We start from the raw sequence: 20,092 nt of genomic DNA, 5'->3' as shown, positions 1-20,092 counted from the left end.
TTGTTTAGCTTCTATAATTGCAACATTGTTGCTTAGAGTGGAGATCAGAGCTGGGCCGCGGCAGGCGGGGAACCTTGGCTTCCTCCATCACTGGAGCAAGCAAGCCTCATGTTCTCTTCAGCTGCGTGGCTGCTGGCCGCCATCTTTGTTGGCAGTTTTTTTGCATATCCTGCTGATTAGCCAATGGGAAGCGTAGCGGAGGTATGGTTAATTACCATGTTTGTCTATTATTAGATAGGATTAGTAGTAGTAGTAGTAGTAGTAGTAGTAGTATTTTAGTTTCCTTTAGTCTGGAATGGTGGTCCTCAGTCTTTGGTTGATTTTTGCGACTCACATTTTTACAGATGGGGTCAGGTGCTTTGTAGAATGTCTTTCCTTTTGAATATGTGTTTGTTTGATGTTTCCTCACAATGAGGTTCAGCCTGTGCATTTTGGCATCAGTACTTCCAAAGTGCTGTTGTGTTCAGGTACCACCTATCAGAAAGCATAGGGTGTTGATTTGTTTCATTACTGGACTTATTGGTCTCTTGGTTAAGGAGGTGTCTGCCAGAGGTCTCCACTATAAAGTTACTGTTTGTCCATGTTTATTGTGTTAGAGCTGCTGCTCATAGTGGGGGCTTGTCTGTGCAGCTGTCCCTTTTTTGATGACTGACAGATAATTACGAAATGGACATGCAAGCATAGTTTGCTCTGTAAGGCTCAGTGAGATCGTTTTGATGAGGTGGTTGAGCAAACATTTAAAGACCTTGCCACTTTGTGAAATAGACCTTTATAATGCAGTGCTGGCAAAAATAAAACAAGAAGAGGCCAACAGACTCTCACTAAACAGTTCTTTATGTTTACAGAAAGTACAGTGAGCTAACTGTATACTAAATGAATGCAACATACATATGTCAAAATAGAAGAGAAGCAATTATGAGAGGATGCTTCAATAATCCACAGGATCAAAATTACTAATATGGACTGTACCCACTTTTTTAGTTTATAGGGTCTTTCAACCATCCAGGAGGCACTTGATGGGAATTTACCTGGAGTACATGTGGCTGCAGTAATACTTGAGGATTAATACTATATTCAGTAACGAATTATTGCTTTTGAAGTTCTGAGCCTGTCGCATCTGATCCTTTAAAGACCCAAATCCCATAAGGATAAAAAAAATCCATATTTATTCACCTCTTAATTCCTAAAAAATGAGTAACTTCTGTGTTTAAAACAAGCAGCACCCAGCCGTAGACAGTTTTGCTCAGTGGATAGAGTGTCTGCCTACAGACTAAAGGATCCTGGGTTTGATTCCGGTCAAGGGTGTGCACCTTGGTTGTGGCTCTATCCCATGTGAGAAAAACACATGGGGTGTGCACCTTGGTTGTGGCTCTATCCCATGTGAGAGAAACACATGGATGTTTCTCTCTCTGTCTCTTCTCCTCTCCCGTCCTCTCTGAAGTCAATAAAAATATATTTAAAATAATAAATAAATAAATGGATGGATGGATGAATGAATGAATGAATAAATAAATAAATAAATAAGTAAGTAAATAAATAAATAAATAAATAAATAAATAAAACAAGCAGCAGCCATGTAGAAAGCAGTGTCCGGAGATATTTTGTTTTTAAAGTCTTTATTTAAGTCAGGGCAGAGATAGAAGCCAATGAGAAATATTAGTCCATCCATAATCCAGCAGGTTTGACTCCTGTGGTAGAGCATGAGGTGAAATGATGACAGCATCTGGCAAGCCTGTCCAGCAGGCGTCCTCCAGCATTGCACTGCACAGCACCTTTAGTAGTTGGCATCAATGTTTACAGTAGCCAGTTTTGGAAGATGAGAAGTTAAAAATTCAGTAAATATGAAATTCACAAATTTCATAAACCTAACTGATGCAAATGCAAAAAAGTGCATTGTCAGAAACAATGGAGTGGTGTAACCCCAATGTAGCAATAACTGCAAGAGCAGTTATTGTGTGCACACATTTTGTGTTAGAATGAGGTAAGTTTTGAGCCATTTTGAGAATATATTTATCTACCATCATCAAAAATGTATTTCCTTGGAATGATTTTACAAAATTAATATAGACTCTTGGTCAGTATCTTTGAAAAAATATGCTATGCTATCCAATGTATTCTTTATTCCTTTACAGCCCTTTCAACATTAGAACTATTTTTTAAATTATCACTCCCCAACCAGGGCCGGGGATTGAATTGCAACCAAGGTAACGTGACCTTGACCTGAATCAAACCCAGGACTCTTCAGTCTGCTGGCCAATGCTCTATCCACTGAGCAATTATTTTTTATAATTATTGAATGAAAAATGCAGCCTACGGATTAATTAGATACTCTCACACACTGCTAGTCAAGGTAAGATTTACTACAAATGTTTTTAGATGACTATTTAAAAATATGAAATAATAGCCTTCAAAATTTTCATGTCTATTGATGCTACATTTCTGCTTCTCAAACTCTGTTCTAAGAAGAAAAGGATTCTAATCATTATTGCTACTATTCAACATTATTCTGAAGGTTCTGGAAATACAATACAAGAAAAAATATGGGTTTTAAATACTTTGAAAAAGAGATGAGAACTTTGGGTGTGTGTTTTTTTGCAGATGGTAAGGCAGTATATTTTTGAAATATAAGAACGAAATTGAAAATAATTTGAACTAATGAAACAACTAGCAGAGTGATCACTTATTAGAAAAATTTCCAAAGAATCAGTATATTTTTTATAACCAATAACCAACTGACCTTATAAAGAGAAAGAACAATTTATGGTAAGAATAAAGACCATGCGCTTTGCAGACGCCGCCGCCCATGAAAAATGCAGCCTACGGATTAATTAGATACTCTCACACACTGCTAGTCAAGGTAAGATTTACTACAAATGTTTTTAGATGACTATTTAAAAATATGAAATAATAGCCTTCAAAATTTTCATGTCTATTGATGCTACATTTCTGCTTCTCAAACTCTGTTCTAAGAAGAAAAGGATTCTAATCATTATTGCTACTATTCAACATTATTCTGAAGGTTCTGGAATACAATACAAGAAAAAACATGGGTTTTAAATACTTTGGAAAAGAGATGAGAACTTTGGGTGTGTTTTTTTTTTTTGCAGATGGTAAGGCAGTATATTTTTGAAATATAAGAACGAAATTGAAAATAATTTGAACTAATGAAACAACTAGCAGAGTGATCACTTATTAGAAAAATTTCCAAAGAATCAGTATATTTTTTATAACCAATAACCAACTGACCTTATAAAGAGAAAGAACAATTTATGGTAAGAATAAAGACCATGCAACCTAAGACATAAACTTTACAATAAATTAAAACAGAAGGATGTATCATGTTAATTTAAAGGAAGATTCAGTATTTTAAAGACAGCTATTATTCCAGAGTCAATATATAAACAATGCAACTTCAATTAACATAACGCCAGGATACTGCATGGAAATTGGTGAGCATACTTAAAGAATTTTCTGGGAGAGTAAATGGACAAGAATAGCTATGATAATTTTAAAAGAATAGAACAAGTATAAAGACAGCTATTATTCCAGAGTCAATATATAAACAGTGCAACTTCAATTAACATAACGCCAGGATACTGCGTGGAAATTGGTGAGCATACTTAAAGAATTTTCTGAGAGAGTAAATGGACAAGAATAGCTATGATATTTTTAAAAGAATAGAACAAGTACAATGAGAACTGTGTGTGTGTGTGTGTGTGTATTCTATAATAATTGAACTGAGGTTGTGGCATGAGATGATATTAATAGATCAATGGAAAAGAACATTGGATAGAGCCACAGTCTTGTGTCTATATGGAAATTTGATGTATGAGAACAGTGTCACTTTAAATCAGCAGACTGAGAAGAAATTCAACAAATTATATTGAGATATTTGGCTATCCATTTGATGGAAAAAAAAATTTTCTATCTCACACCATACTCAAAGTGAACTTCAGATTCAAAGTCCTAAATGTTAAAAACAATATTATACATTTTTAGGGGATTTTTTTGTTGGTAATTGAAATAGAGAAGGTCTTTAAAACAAAACACGAATGATTTGCAGACATGAACTCATAAAAATCAGTATCTTTTTCTATTAAAAAAGACATTTAAACAGTTAAATGACAAATTAGAATTGCATGAAAATATTTGCAATATCTGCAACAGTAAAGAAATGAATGACTACAATAAATAAAGAGTTTCACTAATTAATAATTAAAATACAAATAACCAATAATACATGGACAAAGAATATAAACATATAATTCACAGAGATCAAATTATTTAATTAAATACATTAAAGTTTGCTCAGCTTCATTAGTGTTAAGGGAAATTAAAACAATGAGATTTGATTTTTTATAAAAGTAAGTATGATTAAATATCAACTTAAGTTTGATAATATGTTCTGCTGAAACTGGGGAAACTAGTATCCTCTTACAATGCGAGTTGCAATGTAAACCAGTGTGACTATTTTCATGGGAATTTTGGCAATATCTATTAAAATGCGAAATATCCATTATCCATTCTCTGTGTCCCTGCAGTTTCTTTTTTTAGTATCCCTGCAGAAAAATTTGCTTTGTGAGGTAATTTTAATCACTAAACAATTGTTTATGTAGGGGGATTCATTCTAGTTTTCAAAACATGAGTGTGCAAAAATAAAAATAAAAATCTTTTCTATTACCGAGCTCCTGAGCCCTTAATTTCTATAAATGTAATAAAACAATACAGTTAATTTAAATTTAGCTGGAGGGTAAACAAATTGAAGTGGGGTTCAGGTGATGGAAAAAGAGCAGGCGAGCTCAAGCCAGCTGGTCTCTCTGGTCTTGGGAGGAAGGACTTGTTTTCTGCCGCTGGTTTTGTCTTTTGCATCCTTCTTTCTCCCACAAGAAAAGGTGAGCTTCAGAACCAAGGCCAGGTATAGTTTGGGGGAGAAGGGATAAGGAGCAGGCTACTTCCAGTTTATGCCTTAGGATGATGGATAAACAAAGGTTTTGAGGTTCAGTTGTTATTTGCTTAGTTCCCTAGGATAGGAAAATCCAATAGGGACTGGGACCCAAGTCTCAGCTATGCAGAATATGTGTGTTTTCATAGATTATTATGGCATGATGACTGACTAAACCCTGGAAGATTTTATACTGACTATTCCTGTACAGAAGTGTGCAAGCCAACAAGCCAACAGGCTCTATGTTATGCTCAGTCAGATGGTCAAGCAAATTTCTACTTTAGACCTTAGTTTTCAGGTCGAGGAGTAATAGGGGCTTAACTACATGATCTGTAAAGTCTTCTTCAGTTCTAAATATTACACATCCAGCTTTTACATGAAATAGATAAGAACACAGTAGGTAATCTGATAAATTCAGTGGTTTAAATTTGATCAGTTTCTGGAATGGTGCTCTCTACAGTTATAAATTCCTTAGAGATTCAGCTTTCTTCTTCACAATTTCTGGAATGGTGCTCTCTACAGTTATAAATTCCTTACTTAGAGATTCAGCTTTCTTCTTCACAGTGATGAGTAGAAACTTCTATATAAAGAAGCCAACCTACTCAATTTCAAGGAAAATTAAGTGTTGGTTAATTACAATTCTTGAAGACTTTTGCCAGTGCCCCCCCCCACCCTACCCAGGAAAACCAAACAAACTCTTATGACATGATTTGTGAGCTGCTATTGTCTGATGTAACATTGTTGCCTATTGAAACCCTGCAGCTGGAGACAACCTGGTTATACCTCTAGTTTTGGTCATCTATTTATGACCCTTAAAATATGTCACGCCAGACTTTTAAATATTGTGAATAATAAAATTTCAAATCCCTTCTGAAGATGGTCCTTTTTCTTGCAAAAATGCTTTATCTTAAACCTCTTAGCAACTTATCAGTGAAATCATCTGAAGCACAAGCAGGAGTTAGTCATGTCTAAGCTGGTCTGCAGCGAACCCAGAACATACATTTCCTTTTTTCTGTAAGGTCCATTCCAGGTAGCCTTCCATCCTGTGTTAAAGAGCCTGATTTCATTAAATACTGCTATTTTGTTTTTCTATGGACTGTATAATAATAAAATAGGTGGTTTTATTAACTAAAGCCTTTTCTTGGAGCTCAAACTTGATTCATCCAAGAAGTGCAAGTCACCTAAGTCATCTAAGAAATCCCTCAAATGTCAATCTGATTTATATGACTCAAATATCTGCACAATAGCTGACAGAATTGTAAAGGCTTATGCTTTTGTGATCAAATTAATTTATCAATGTTCTTAGTTTTAGAAAACATAGAGCTATGAGAGACTGTTATTATTATTATATTATTTTATTAGTTTTTAACTTGTTTTAGTGGGGGATTCTCTATAAACTAAGGATCCCTGTAAACTTCTGCTCAGACTCTATTTATTTTGCTTTTGGATATAGTAATATTGTTTCAGCTTATGAATTCTAAAGAAGTGACTAAGTGACTGATTAATATCAGGTTCTTTACATAATTCAAAGAAGTCATTTAAAGTAAAAGGTTTAGGAATTTCATTTCTTATAATAAACAAAGAGTTTATGTAGATCAATTCTTCTTCAAAATATAAAATAACTACCTGAAGCTCCTGAAAAATGACTACAATCAGAAACGGGAGGAGAGGCCATGCTTGGAAAAAGGAAATAGCAGGGGATCAGTTTCCTGTTTCTCTCAACTAAGGGCAGGCCATAGTCAGTGACCTGCAAGGCAACCCACACGCAGATGGGAACCAGCCATTTTATGATTGAGAAATCAGAACATAGCCTTTGGTTCCACCATAGCAACTGGAACATGATGGGAAGAATCTTGGAAAGGAGAGAGAACACTAGAGGGAAGTTCCAATTTCTGCAAACAAAATTTACTCAGATCTTTGCTGGCCCATGAAGCATACATGCATGGGGTAGATTCCAGGCAGCTAATCTAAAGCTAAAATAAATAAACAGATATTTCAGCCACTGCCCACCTCAGAGGAGACAGAATTTGGACTTTGAGTTCAGTCAACTTAACTGACTGCTAAGACAGACAAACAAACAAATCAAGACTATTTGGAAGAACATAACACAAGTCATGAACTCTACAATATATTATTTTTAATGTAATAGTGCAATCCAGGTTTACTACAAATAAAAACAAACAAACAGGAAAACATGGTCCATACTCAAAGGAAAGAAATTACTGGTGATGAACTTTGAAACAACTTAGATATTGAAATTACCAGACAAGTATTCTTTAGTAGTTATGATAACCATGCTCAAAAACGTAAAAGGAAGTGTAGTGATAATGAATAAACATAAAGCAAGTTTTATATAGGAACATATAGGAAAGTTTAATTGAGAAAAAAAGCTATAAAAAACAATCCACTTGATCTCTCTCTCTCTCTCTCTCTCTCTCTCAAATCAATAAAAACCATATCCTTGGGTAAGGGTTAAAAATAACTAAATAACTAAATAAATAAATAAATCACAATGTACTAGAAAAACCATATCCTTGGGTAAGGGTTAAAAATAACTAACTAACTAAATAAATAAATAAATCATAAGTCCAAATTATCTTCAAAAACACATTACAGAGCAATGAAATTAACTAGGAAAGTTTGGTTTGTTAGTGAAATTCTATAATATCTAAAGTAGCCTCAGAATTTGAGAAATGGAAGGGACTTTTAAACTCATTGAAGTCAGTGAGGATGTTGAGGCCACTGATGGTTTTGAAGCCAAACACTCAATTCTGTTTCCCAGTTATATAGTCTTGGGAGTTAGTTAATCTCTTCTCATTTGGAAAACAGGTTTTTAAGAGCACCAAATGAGGAATTTGGGCACTTACCACAGTATTTGGCTCAACTGTCCACAAAGTTAATACCCATCCCCAGTGATTTGACCAAGGGCATATAGCCAGTTAGATATGGATCTACCCCCAATTGATCTTGGCCTCTACCCTTCAGTGCTTTTTCTCTCCACATTCCCCACTCTTAAAAATGTTTTTTGGGGCGTCTGGGAACATACTGCATCCAGAAAACTCAAATCAGACACCACTTCTATTTCTTTGGAATCCAGAAATGGCTTCTTGAAGAAACTAGTCCCCAACCTGAGACTACATTTTAATTATAATTTTGATTTAATTATGATATCCATCATTGTATCTCATCTAATTATTTGAAAATATGGTTGTAAGATCAACAGGAGGCATTAAATGGAAGTTACATCAAGGTATAGTAAAAAAAAGTACTAGAGAACATCTCATGTCACCTCTTCCCACCTGTGTTCCAGTTATAGAACTTCATTTTTCTGGCCTAGATTTTCTCACCAGAAAAAATGTATGAGTCCCTATTTCTCTACCTTATAGAATTCATGTGAAAGATAAATGGAATAATTAATGTAACGGGGCTCTGTATATAATAAAGTACTATTTAAGTGACATTTCATATTACACATTTATGGAAGTTTTTCAAAAATTTACAGCACAAATCAAAGACTGGTTATTATTGGAACTACATTTGTTTGCAATGTGCTTCATTCATATGAGCACTCTCAGCATCTTTGGTTTATGTAACGATCAATCATAAATGTGGCACCAGATGTTCCTTGGTCCCTGAGTTCTGGGAATCAAGTCAGAAAATGTCAGGGGTGACCACTGAGAGGCATACAGGGTGACCCAATAAAGCTCTTGGATCTAAAACTCACAGCAAAGAAGACAGATGGTTTTAACTGTTTAGTGCTTAATTTATAAGTCAGTTGATATTTAACCCAATGTGCTTATTTACAAAAGTTTCTATTAAGATATAAGACTCCACAAATAAATATAAAAAACCCTAAATGATAATTATCTAAACTACAGAAATAACATGTGGTTTTTAATTTAATTAAGATTTGTTCTATACTGTCCTCTTTCTCCTTTGAAAAGTATGGTTGAATATAGAACAAGCTAATTTTCTTGTTTGTTTGCAAAGTACAGATGAGGCTCTGTACTACAATAATTTTACAAATGATGTAATGTCCAAAGGAGAAGCAAAATAAGGGTTGATGACTAAGAACAGATGTGACATTACGTCTATCATTACTGAAAAATTAAGAGATTTCTTTCAGTTTGTGAAAACACTTATCTCCTGTAGAACTCCAAATTGCTTCAAGATAGAGCTAAATTCAAAATTGACACTATTGTCTCAAAGCTTTATTATATTGTAAGTTATATGTCCTTTTCATTTAGCCATCTTCAAATAAAATCCAAGTATGTATCTCTCTTTATTGACCCACTGAAATAGGACATACATTTAATTTTTTCTCCCATCAGGGGTGAAGGTTTGCTGTAAGTTCCCATAGCTCATTCTCAGCCCTCCCTCTGATGTGAATGGCTGGGAAAGACACGGGAAATAGCCTGAAACCATGGAATAGAAGTTCATGGTTATGCTACATCAGCTTTTTTAAATTAATTTTTCTTATTTTAATAAAAATGTGGTTAAATATATATGCCTGCATATACCAATAAGTGAAGGAGAACAATATGCTCAACACATAATTGACTGCTCTCTCTCTGCGTTGGGCAAACAGATCAGGAATGTGCCATCAATCTATTTAGAGTCACAGACTTTTCAGAAAAATGCACAAATATGCAAGATTTTTCATTCCATTTATGAATCCACCAGATAACAATTGACCTCAGAGTAAGAAACCTTAAAGTGTGAGGAAGGAAATACCTTTTCTTGTTGTTTTTTTTTAAGGCCCTTTATGTTCTCCTCTGAGTAAAGGATCAATTTTGCATTAGTGTCTGATGGACGGGTGCTTGTCCAGAAGCAGTGGGTCCCAAATGCTATTCAAGGAGGATATCATTTTCCATTTTCCTCAGCACACGAGGAAAAATGAGCACAGACAGAGGGTGTATGTGTGGCAGAGTAGGATTTTTCACTCCCTCGTCTCTTTCTTTACTTCTTTTTCCTTTGAGGAAGACAGTGCTTTATTAATAAAGTAATACTCAAAGCTGTTCCATAAAAAGTGGTTGATATTAGCAAAAATGGGTGGTTTTGATATGTTTTGTCTGTAGATGCTTCACTTGGAGGAATCTCAAAGCCCTCAGGCCCCCTTCTTCAAGCACAGTAAGGACCAGCCTTCATGTATCTTGGTTGGAGCCAGGAGCAATTCTCAGAACCTTGGGAAGCTAGTGAAGCTCACCTAGAATGGAGCTCAGACCCTGGGAGTGAACATAGGATGGGAAATGCTGAAGGGTGTGGGGGAAGATGGGACAAGAGTGGAGGGGAAGTGATATCAGAGAGAGAGAAGCAAACCCAAAGAGAATTCTTTATGGGCTGATTAGTAACTTGAAAGGAATAGCAAGAATAAGTGTTTTGCACCATTATAATGACTCTCTATATATGTGATTATTGTACAGTAAGAGATTTCTTTCAGGTAATGAACTGAAATAGCACGCCATTCCAAACACTGCGTTGTTGGCGAAAGACTGGAAATTCATTGCTTGAGAAAAACTGGCCTTTATTCAAATAGAATGCATGCTTCCTTCATTGCCAGTCTTGTTATGAAAAAACAGCTGAACTACACAGTACAAACGATTTGTAACTGGTCCCTGGACCACAATTTGGGTAACACTGAGCTAGAAAACATCTAAAGCAGTTGAAATTACAAATAGAGGACTTGGGCTCTGAAATCAGGCAAGTCTAGATTTGAATCTTGAGCGTGCTCCTGAGCAAGTTACTTAATTTCTCACTCATTTGATCAGTGGGATCTGATTGGACTGTAAACATTCAGAAGGAACACTTTCTATAGTGTGTTTTGGCAAGTTATAAGTCCTCAATAAATGTTAGCTGTCAATATTATTTTATCTTATTAATTAATTACACATTTATTAAGTGCCTACTTTCTACTGGGCCCTTGTAAGTATTAGGGGTGCAAAGATGAATGAAATGCAGTTTCTCGACTTAACAACCATATAGTTCATGTTCTTTCCACTTCGAGATTCTAGACCAAGTGGACACTTGCAAGTGCATCACTTTTATTGCTTCCTTCACAGCCTGCTGAGTGAGTGCAGAGAAAAAATTAGCATGGATGAGTAGTTCAAGTTCAAGGAAATGAAAATTTCAAAAGTCTTTGTATGCAAGAACCAGAAGAACCAATTCCAACTGGCTGAAGCAATAGGAAATGTGTTGACTCATGTAACTGCAAGTCCAGAGTAGGGTCAGTTTCAGTGCTGACTTAATCCTATGGTTCTGGATCCATTTTCCCCAACAGTTCTTTGACTCAGCTTTTCTCAAAGTGCTGATTTCACATCTAGAGTGGTAGAGAGATAGTGATAACATTTCAGATTCTACATCCTGCCCCAACCAGGTCTAGAGAAAGAGAATAGTTTACTCAGAAAATATTCCATGAACATTCCAAGAATCCTTTCAATTCACCATTCACAACTTGAGTCACAGTCCCATTTCCAAACTAATCACAAACAAAACTGGTTTCTCCTAAGCCTGGGAATTTTATAGGAAGGATGAAGGAGAAAGCAGTAGTGGTCTCAATAGGTGTTATGAAAAAATGACAACAAAACTTTTTAGTAATCCTAAAGGAATGAATAGCTGCACATAAACATACTAAAGGTCAGATCTTAAAAAGCAGTTAAAAATAATCTCTTGAAATTCTTCAGTCTATAGAAAAGGAACTCAAGACAAGAAATAAATTAAGTAAATTGTCCAAGGTGGCTAAGCTAAAGTTGGTAGAGTTGTGACTCTAACTTGGGCATTGCTTCAAATCTATTGTACTTTCAACACCAGCCTAATTTTTTTCATCTTACCTAATAAAAACAAAGCACATAATTCTGATTGTTTTTCCATTGCTTAGGGATTCTAGCAGCTGTTGAGAACCATAGCTCATACTGAGGAGAAAGGTAAATGCAGTTTCTGTGATATAACTTGTTTACAATACCCTTTAGTTTCTTTTGAGAATATAGATTACCTTTCAACATTCTGGTCTTGTGTAGTTATTTTGTCCCTTATCAATAAAAATTTAAAAGGGCATCCAGTGCTCAGAAAAGAACTATAGTACTTGGGGAGCAAAGCTGCATTAATTTGTGATGACTGCTGTTATGTATCATAACCTGTATCTTATCGAACCAAGCTTTATTGTGGATGGATTCTTGAGGCTTCATTGTTTATTTGTGCAGACTTTTAAGATTATTAGGAAGAAGTGTCTTATTTGGAGCTATTGAATTATTTCTTAATGCATTATTTCATTGTATTTAGAGTGGATCCCAGAATAACTCTTACATATTGAAGGCCTTATACTTAATTATTCTAAAAAATAACCACATACACTGTAGTGAACATTTATTGGCTCATGTATCAGTTTTGGGGGAGGAAGAGATTAAGGTAGGAAGCCTCATGGTATTCTGTTTTAGGCCAGCAATGGAACCATTAATGTACATCTTTAACGTCAAATCCTTAATATAAAAAATCAGTCACTGAGCCATCAAACCGGGCACTTTCATCTGGCCTGTGATCACTCCATCTCTTCTATTCCGTAATAGGTTTAAGGGGGATTTTAGTGTTACCATAGAAAGACACGTGAAACTGGCAATACCTTTTGGATACACGGACTCGTTGATTATTTCTCAAATCCCAATAAGAGGTCTTGTTTTCATAGAAAAACCATTCTGATGTTTTAATAAAGTGTATAGCTTGTGCATATTTAAACCATATAACCTAAATTTCTTATCCTTTTGGTTTTTTCCAATGAGTATTGTACCATTTCTAAATATTTGATGAAGGCAATAAAGTACATTAGCCCTCCACACTACAGTGACCCGTGGATTTACTCCCAGTTGGAAGCACTTCTGTCCTAGGAATACTAAAATCAGTGACCTTTTGGATGTCAATTTGTTTCTCCAGCTGTCCCACATGAAGATGTGAGAAATTGCACTGGTGCTATTAAGCCATGCTTTCCTACATTTGAGTGTCAATATGTGTATTCCTATATCGAGCTTCTTTGTCAACCTCTCATGCATGTTCTCTCCCTTCACTTGAGTGAAGATAGCTCACAAGTGAAGAGTGTGAGGATGAAGCCTAAGGTCTGTGATTCATTCCCAGCTTCTCTTTTGAGTGTAAGGTTTCTCAGAGTCTCTTCTAATGTTCTAGTCTCTTTCCTATCTCAAATTAGGCTAAATTTTTTCTAGCTAGGTAATGTTAATTTGGGTATAATGTTATGACTTATAGGAAAATGTGTTTTATTTTTCTGAATTGTCATCAGTTTTGTCATATGGGGAGTTAGACCAGTATACCCTGTCTTAATGACAGTCTATGGAATAATATTGTATACTTATCAATAATTAGAGATTAAAAGGAACAGATGTATTCCTAATAATTATATCACCTATGTTATTAAAGGGCATTTGAACCAAGTAGGTCATTACCTCTGGGCTTTGTTATAAGTCTTGATTTTATGAATTATTTTTGAGTCTTGTATCTTTGAATGGGTAGAAGGGAAGAATGACTACCAACATATCAGTCTGTATTGTCTGCATATTGTCCTTCCTGAACTTAACACTAATTTTGGTATATAACACACAAAACTTCCATTTTATACTGTTTTATTAGCACTTTAAAATTATGCTTCTTGTTCTGGTTGTCTTGTCATATGCTTCAAAGACTGATGATGTATCACATTGTACACCTTAAATTTACACAATGTTTTATCTAAACTATATCTCAGGAAAGATGGAAAGAAAAAAAAGAAGACTGATGGCTTACTGTTTGGATTGGAAACCTTAGTTCTGAAAATTAGGTACCTCCTGGTTCTAACCCTATGTGTATACTCTCTTCCTTTCTCTGTCTAGTACTTGAGTTTGAGTATCTCATCTGGGTCACTCCCTTAGCCTCCACATCTCATGTCAAGCTCAAAGATAATCCTGCTGAGGTATTTCAGGCTCTATAAAGCATCATACAAACAGAAATTGTGTTGACACATCTTGCCTTTTTTCCCTTCATTATGAATTCCTTGAAGCCTGGGATCATGTCTTGCCCCAAGAATGGAATCTACTATAACTCAGTGCAGTGTTCATTATATACCAGAGGCATACACTGGTGGCCCAGGCACAGGGCCAATTCAAAGATGTGCTTTATTTGACCACAATGCATGTTTTATTTATTTTTTAAATATATTTTCGTTGATTTCAGAGAGGAAAGGAGAGGGAGAGAGAGAAACATCAATGATGAGACAGAATCATTGATTGGCTGCCTCCTGTATGTCCCATACTAGGGATCAAACCCACAACCGGGGCATATGCCCTTGACTGGAATTGAACCCTGGACCCTTCAGTCCACAAGCTGACACTCTATCCACTGAGCCAAACTGGCTAGAGCCACAGGCATGTTTTAGAAAAACCTGCGTGCCTCCAGGCAGGGAATGGACTCTCGGGCTTTGAGCATGAGTCCCTGACACTCTGGCAGTCTTAAATTGTGCTCCATTTACATTACCTTCTTGTCCCTGAAGGATTAGAGATTGATATTGTGAAGCCTGGTTTTTTACCAGGCTTCTTTCAAGAAAACTTATCCTTCCATCTTTTCTAACCTGAGGCTTTCCTGGTGCTATGATATCAACACTGCTTATATAGTTGACATGGCATTACTTTATTCTTGGTGATAACACAAAGGCAAACAAACATCAGTGGCTGGATATAACAACTTCTGTATCATCCTGTGTGTATGAGCAGCTCTAATTCACTAGAGTCTGTGAGCATGAATAGTTACTATTTGTGACTCCAGGCTGATTTAAGGCGACAAAAGCAAGAGCAGTCCTGTCTGGCATCAATGCTCTTCCCAACCTTTAAGACCAACGTTATTCCCTGTTCTTTGATTATTTTGTTGTGTGTGTTAGGAATATATTTGGTTGCAAGTGATAAAAAAAATAGTGCTTTAAACTAGACACCTGTTTATTTTACTTTCACTTAAGGGCTGGCATAGGAGCTCCATAGCCATCAGGGGCCCATGCTCTTTCTAATTTAGTCATTATTTGCCATCCTTAAGGCTCATAAAGGTGTTTAGCTCCAGCCCTCAGGTTCACATTCCCGCCAGCTGGAAGGAAAGTGCAGCAAGAAAGAGCACACCCCCACTTTTAAGAATTCATACCAGAAATTTCACACACATCTTCATTTGTTCCTCATTGTCCAGAGTTCTGTCACCTGGCCACAGTTAGCGACAAGGAAGTTGAGAAATAAGATTCCTCTTCCAGAGAAGTGCTCAGCTAAAAATTGAAGGTTCAATTACTGTAGAAAAAATGGAAAAATAATTATTGAGGTGTAGCTAGGAATCTATACATCCATATACATAACAGAATAATTATTCTATAACTTAATTTTTTATCTCTCGTGCAATAAACACATACATATTGTTTTTCCCCCCAGAAAATATACGTATATCCAAACATATTCAACATCTCTGAAATCAAAGCTGAAAAAGCCCTAGACACCAGATGTATTATTTATTTCCTATGAACTATTTAAATGTTAAAATATTTTACATTGAGTGCCTATGGCCATTTTAGTTTACTGGGTCAATCTAATATGTGATCAACTTACCTGTTGAATTTTTCCATGATAAATAAATTTAAGTGCAATAAATAAGCAATTCAGTATAAAAGAGAAAGGAAGCCCTAATACATGTGCTTCATTTAGAGAATTTAATTCACTAGACATCCTGGGAGCCACATCAAGAGGAGTTTCAGAGAGCAAACAAAAATGAGGCAAACAGGAGCTGGTCTAGAAACCTGAAGGAAGGACATCTCTGCCGGAAGATTGGCAGCCCAACTCTGTGGCCGAAGCAGCTGCAGACAGATGGTGAGTGCAGAAGGTATTCCTGCAAAGACTCAGCATAGTGTCTAGGGAGCACAGCTGTGGAGCCTTTGTAAGTGCTTGCCAGGAAAAGAGATGGCCTCGCTCAGTTTCTTGGGGCCTGCAGGCCCGTAGGATGCTAGCTTTGCAACAGGACCCCTCCTGCAGAGTCTCCATTTCCTTCCATCAGCAGAGGTACTGGGGCCCGCAGCTGTATCCATCCAGCAAGAATCCGCAGGACTCCCCTCTTTCGCGGGATTTGGGAGCTTCTTCAGAGAGCACTCAGTTACGTTGTTCTTTCACACGAGGTTGGGAGAAAAGTGACCCTTAGTCCTTGACGGCTCCCAAGAAGCCCTGGCATCTCTGCAGGGAACCAGGTCTTGGCTTGTACATTGTGAGTAGCAATGCAGCCCAAGAACTGGGCTCTATTCAGGGGCCACTGGGCCAATACCTTTTCCAGGAGTTTACTCGTTATCGATCTGGGGGATTATAGAATAAACAGAACCTAGAAGGGGATCAGGAGTGCTCAGAAAAAAAGAAAGGGACACTCACAAAGTCACCTGGTAAGTGGACTGGGGCTACAAGCCCCAGAAAAAAAAAATGGACTGTCAAGAATAAAAAATATATAGTAAAAATAATAAAATAAAAGGAGAGATGACATCAGGACAAGCCCACAAAACCCTACAGTATCCAGCTCTTTCTAAAGCAAAAATGAAAGACTGAATGTGCAAAATGGACCATGGTCAGACCATATGCAAAAATGGCTCTGCAGCAACCTGCCTGGGAAAACACCCTTATTCACAATAACCAGTCCAGGAAGCCTACCTGCTCTAAGCCAGAACTTCCAGGAGGCCATACTGCTATCTCAAGTAACAATCCAGAAAGCCAAGCAATGGCTGCTATAACCATTGGCTCCACAAGTCAGGACGGAATGAGTGGCAGCATCTCTAATTTTTGTTACCAGTTGTAATTTAGGACTGACCAGAGAAAGCAGAATATATACCCCTAACCAATCACATGGGGCGCCCACATCTAGTTAGCCCGCCTATAGCCCCCTCATGCCAACAGCCTCCAATCAGGGCATGCCTGAAGCCTTTCCTTTTTGTTAGTATAAAACTTTCCCGTTCCTGTCTCCCGGTGAGTCTGCCAGAACACAAGTGCTGGCAGCTGACTCCCTTGCCTGAGCAGGTCAAAATAAATGCACTTTGCCTGATCTCATTTGATTAAGTCACCATTTATTTCCACAGAAACTATGTACCCTGAACACCAATCTCATCAGCTCTCAGTGAAAACTCCACATTCAATCACCACCTTTACTATCATGAAATCTCCTTTATTGTCCTCTTCCAGAAAGCCTTTCCCTCTCTTCTCACCCACCTATGGCATGCGCTTTCCTCAAAACCCTGCCTCCTCCAAAGCCCCAGCCCAGACTAGTGGTAACTACAGTGACCCTTGAACAGCACAGGGGTTAGGGGCGCTGACCCCGGTGCAGTGGAACATTTGCATGTAACTTTTGACTCCCCCAAAACTTAACTACTAATAGGTTACTGTTGACCAGAAGCCTTACCAATTACATGTTATATGTATCACATATTGTATTCTACAGTAAAGTAAGCTAGGGAAAAAGAAATATTAAGAAAGCCATAAGGAAGAGAACATGCATTTATGGTACTGTATGTATTTATTTTTTTAAAACTGCAAGTAAATGGATTCATTGAGTTCAAACCTGTGTTGTTCAAGGGTCAACTTGATACCTTTGGCCCACATTATTCTCATCACCTCCTGCAGGCCCTTGGCATTCGCTATCTCCAGTGTGCACCTGGGGACTCGGGTTATTTGGTCCTGTGTTATTGGTTGTCTTAATCTCTAATTTAAATGTGTTTGTCTTTCCAGAAACCCCTGAAAATTCCTTAAGGGGTCTCTCACAGCAGTGCTACTCAAAGGGGTCCACAGACAGCCACCCCTTGGAACTTTTGATTGGACCCTGGCCCAGACCTTTGTGAACCAAAGCTCTCCGGGTGATTCCATGCACGGCACAGCGGCGAGACCCTGCCAGCAGCCTCCGGCACTGCTCTCAGGCCGGAGGAGGTGTTCAATGAGCTCTCGCAGAATTAAATTGATTGCTCCCCTTTGAATGAAGCAAAGCTTCAAGTAGAAGCACTGCCTTCTGCCTTCAAGGACTGAACAAATGTGACTGAACAATACGTCTGTGCCCTGAGAACACAGGGGAAAACATTAAAAGGCAGCTCCTCCCCGCACATTCTGTCTTCACACACTTGAGAGACTTCAAGGAGCAGAGGCTTTTATGGTCTGTGACGAGTGAGTTAAATACTAGCCAATTCAGACTTCACAATAGTGCCAACGCTGACTACGAGATGGAAAGTCTTACAGAAGAAAGGAGGCTAATGGCCATGGAGAGTGTCGATTCCTAACCAGGGCTGGATCAAAAGCCCGACACTCAAGTGAATGAAGTCCCCATTCCTTCTAGCTGTCACTGCACCAGAGGGAGTAGTGCCATGAAGCCAAAACTGCCGAAAATGAAGTATTTTCCCCCAAACATAGTGACTTCTGCAAAATCTAGACTCTGTAAACAGTTGAAACCAACTGGAGCAATCAAGAATGTGAGCTTGTGTTGGGGGGGGAGGGCAGGGGGGGGTGCCCGCCGTCTGCGTCTGCAGGGTGTGTAGCTGCAATCACTGCTGAGAGGAAATGAGCTGCAGTAGGCAGATCCTATGCACTTCTGTCAGCTTCACTTTAAGGAAGTAAGGCCAGAAGACCAGAGTTTTTCTTTCTTTCTTATTTTTTTGAGAAAGCGTATGAAGTTGGCAAGAAAAAGAACATCTGAAACTAGAAGGATTGTAGCTCTGGCCTTGTGTGTGGACTCCTGGCGACCAGCCCCTCCAGGTCCTGTCATTTCTATATCACACTTTTCTAAGTGGCCTGTGGGGTTCTTTGGTAATGGGGGCTACAAAGGGGGCCCAGGGACAGGCTATGAGAGCCACCCGCTGGCCACACTAAGAGGAGGAAAGATGCTCCTTGGACCCGCAGGCCCCGTGTCACACCTAAGCAGGGAAGCATGTCTCATAGGAAGAGCAGGCTGCAGCTTACACAGGCCTGGCCCCTGCTGTGAATGAGAAAATAGAGTCGGAGGTGTGTTATTGGAAGTGCTCTGTATTCTGTGCCACCAATATGAAAAACTAATAATAAAAAGCAAATATATAAATAGGTCAATAATCCCTCCATCTCCATCCTAAAGGAAAAATATGATTAAAATGCCACGTGAAGACAAGAGCCTGCCTGCAGATGGGAAGGCTGGCAAGTACATTAAAACCACCTTACAATGTGAGTATCATGGAACCATCTGAGCAATTAGACATGACAGGGCAGAATAAAGAACTAAAAGCCAATTACCAGTCCCCTGGGCCCTAGAGAGATTTCATAAAAAATTAATACCAGGTAAAACAGAAATCATCTGAACTGCAGCTGGCGAATTCATGTGATGCACTTCGACCGCCAAGGCCCGGCACCAAAGAGTCTTTTCTGTTATCATCTGTTAGACTGGAGAGTTCTTCTGTCATATTTCTTGCCCGTGTTGAAAGGCATTTTTGGATGAAAGAAGAAGTGGTGGGAAGTGAGAGGTGGAGTGACGGTGGTCATTGGCTGTTATATTCAGAATAACTGGGTGGTTTTAACCTGCTGTGGCTAACCAAGGGGTCCACAATACGATGAGCAAAATTCCTTAAAGCCAAGCCATCAGCAATTTCCTTAAGGGGTGGGAGTATCAGGATCAATGTGTTCAGGACAATAATATATGTTGCTCTTTTTCTTCACTGATATGAGCTTAAGGATAACCTCTCTCTTGCTCCCTGTTGAATGTGCTGCAGCACCTGGCCCATACAGCTGACCGGGAGTGCAGTGAACCAATGGTGAGCAGCCTGGCAGAGAGAGGGCCCCAGGGGACCAACAGGTCACTCCCAGCCTTTGGCCTCTGAGTGTGGTCCTGAGGGGCGGACGGTACTGAGCACAGCCCTGCCTTATGGAGTTTGCTATTGGCTCCTTCTGAGCTCCAAGTCCAATGGGAAATTCCCCTATATCAATCCATCAATTATCATCAATCTCCTGCAGCACCTAGCAGAGTCCCTGGCTCAGATTCTCTGAGCAGTGACATAGGAGCAGTGCGCCTTTTATATGGCTCTCAGATTTGGAAACTGAAGTTTACGGTGAGTGGCTGATGGTTCAAGGCAAGAAAAAATAAAATGAAATCCAGCTCTCCATACATAATTCACTGAAAGTC

General features: G+C 38.1%; 1 long non-coding RNA gene across 2 annotated transcripts in view; it reads left to right on the top strand.

Moving 5' to 3' along the window:
* The window catches only part of LOC106726666, a 27,112-nt gene extending 8,694 nt beyond the window's left edge, over positions 1–18,418 (top strand). The window contains exons 2-4 of one of the 2 annotated variants that reach the window (XR_001362733.1): positions 13,683–13,754; positions 15,660–15,804; positions 17,692–18,418. This is a non-coding gene — a long non-coding RNA (uncharacterized LOC106726666). Of the gene's footprint in view, positions 1–13,682; positions 13,755–15,642; positions 15,805–17,691 lie in introns of both variants that reach the window. The other variant, XR_001362732.1, reaches the window with a different exon arrangement.
* The last annotated feature ends 1,674 nt before the right edge of the window (positions 18,419–20,092 follow it).

The sequence above is a fragment of the Myotis brandtii genome, unplaced genomic scaffold (genome assembly GCF_000412655.1).
Source record: "Myotis brandtii unplaced genomic scaffold, ASM41265v1 scaffold300, whole genome shotgun sequence".
Lineage (NCBI taxonomy): Eukaryota > Metazoa > Chordata > Mammalia > Chiroptera > Vespertilionidae > Myotis > Myotis brandtii.
This window is presented reverse-complemented; position numbering and strand designations above follow the sequence as displayed.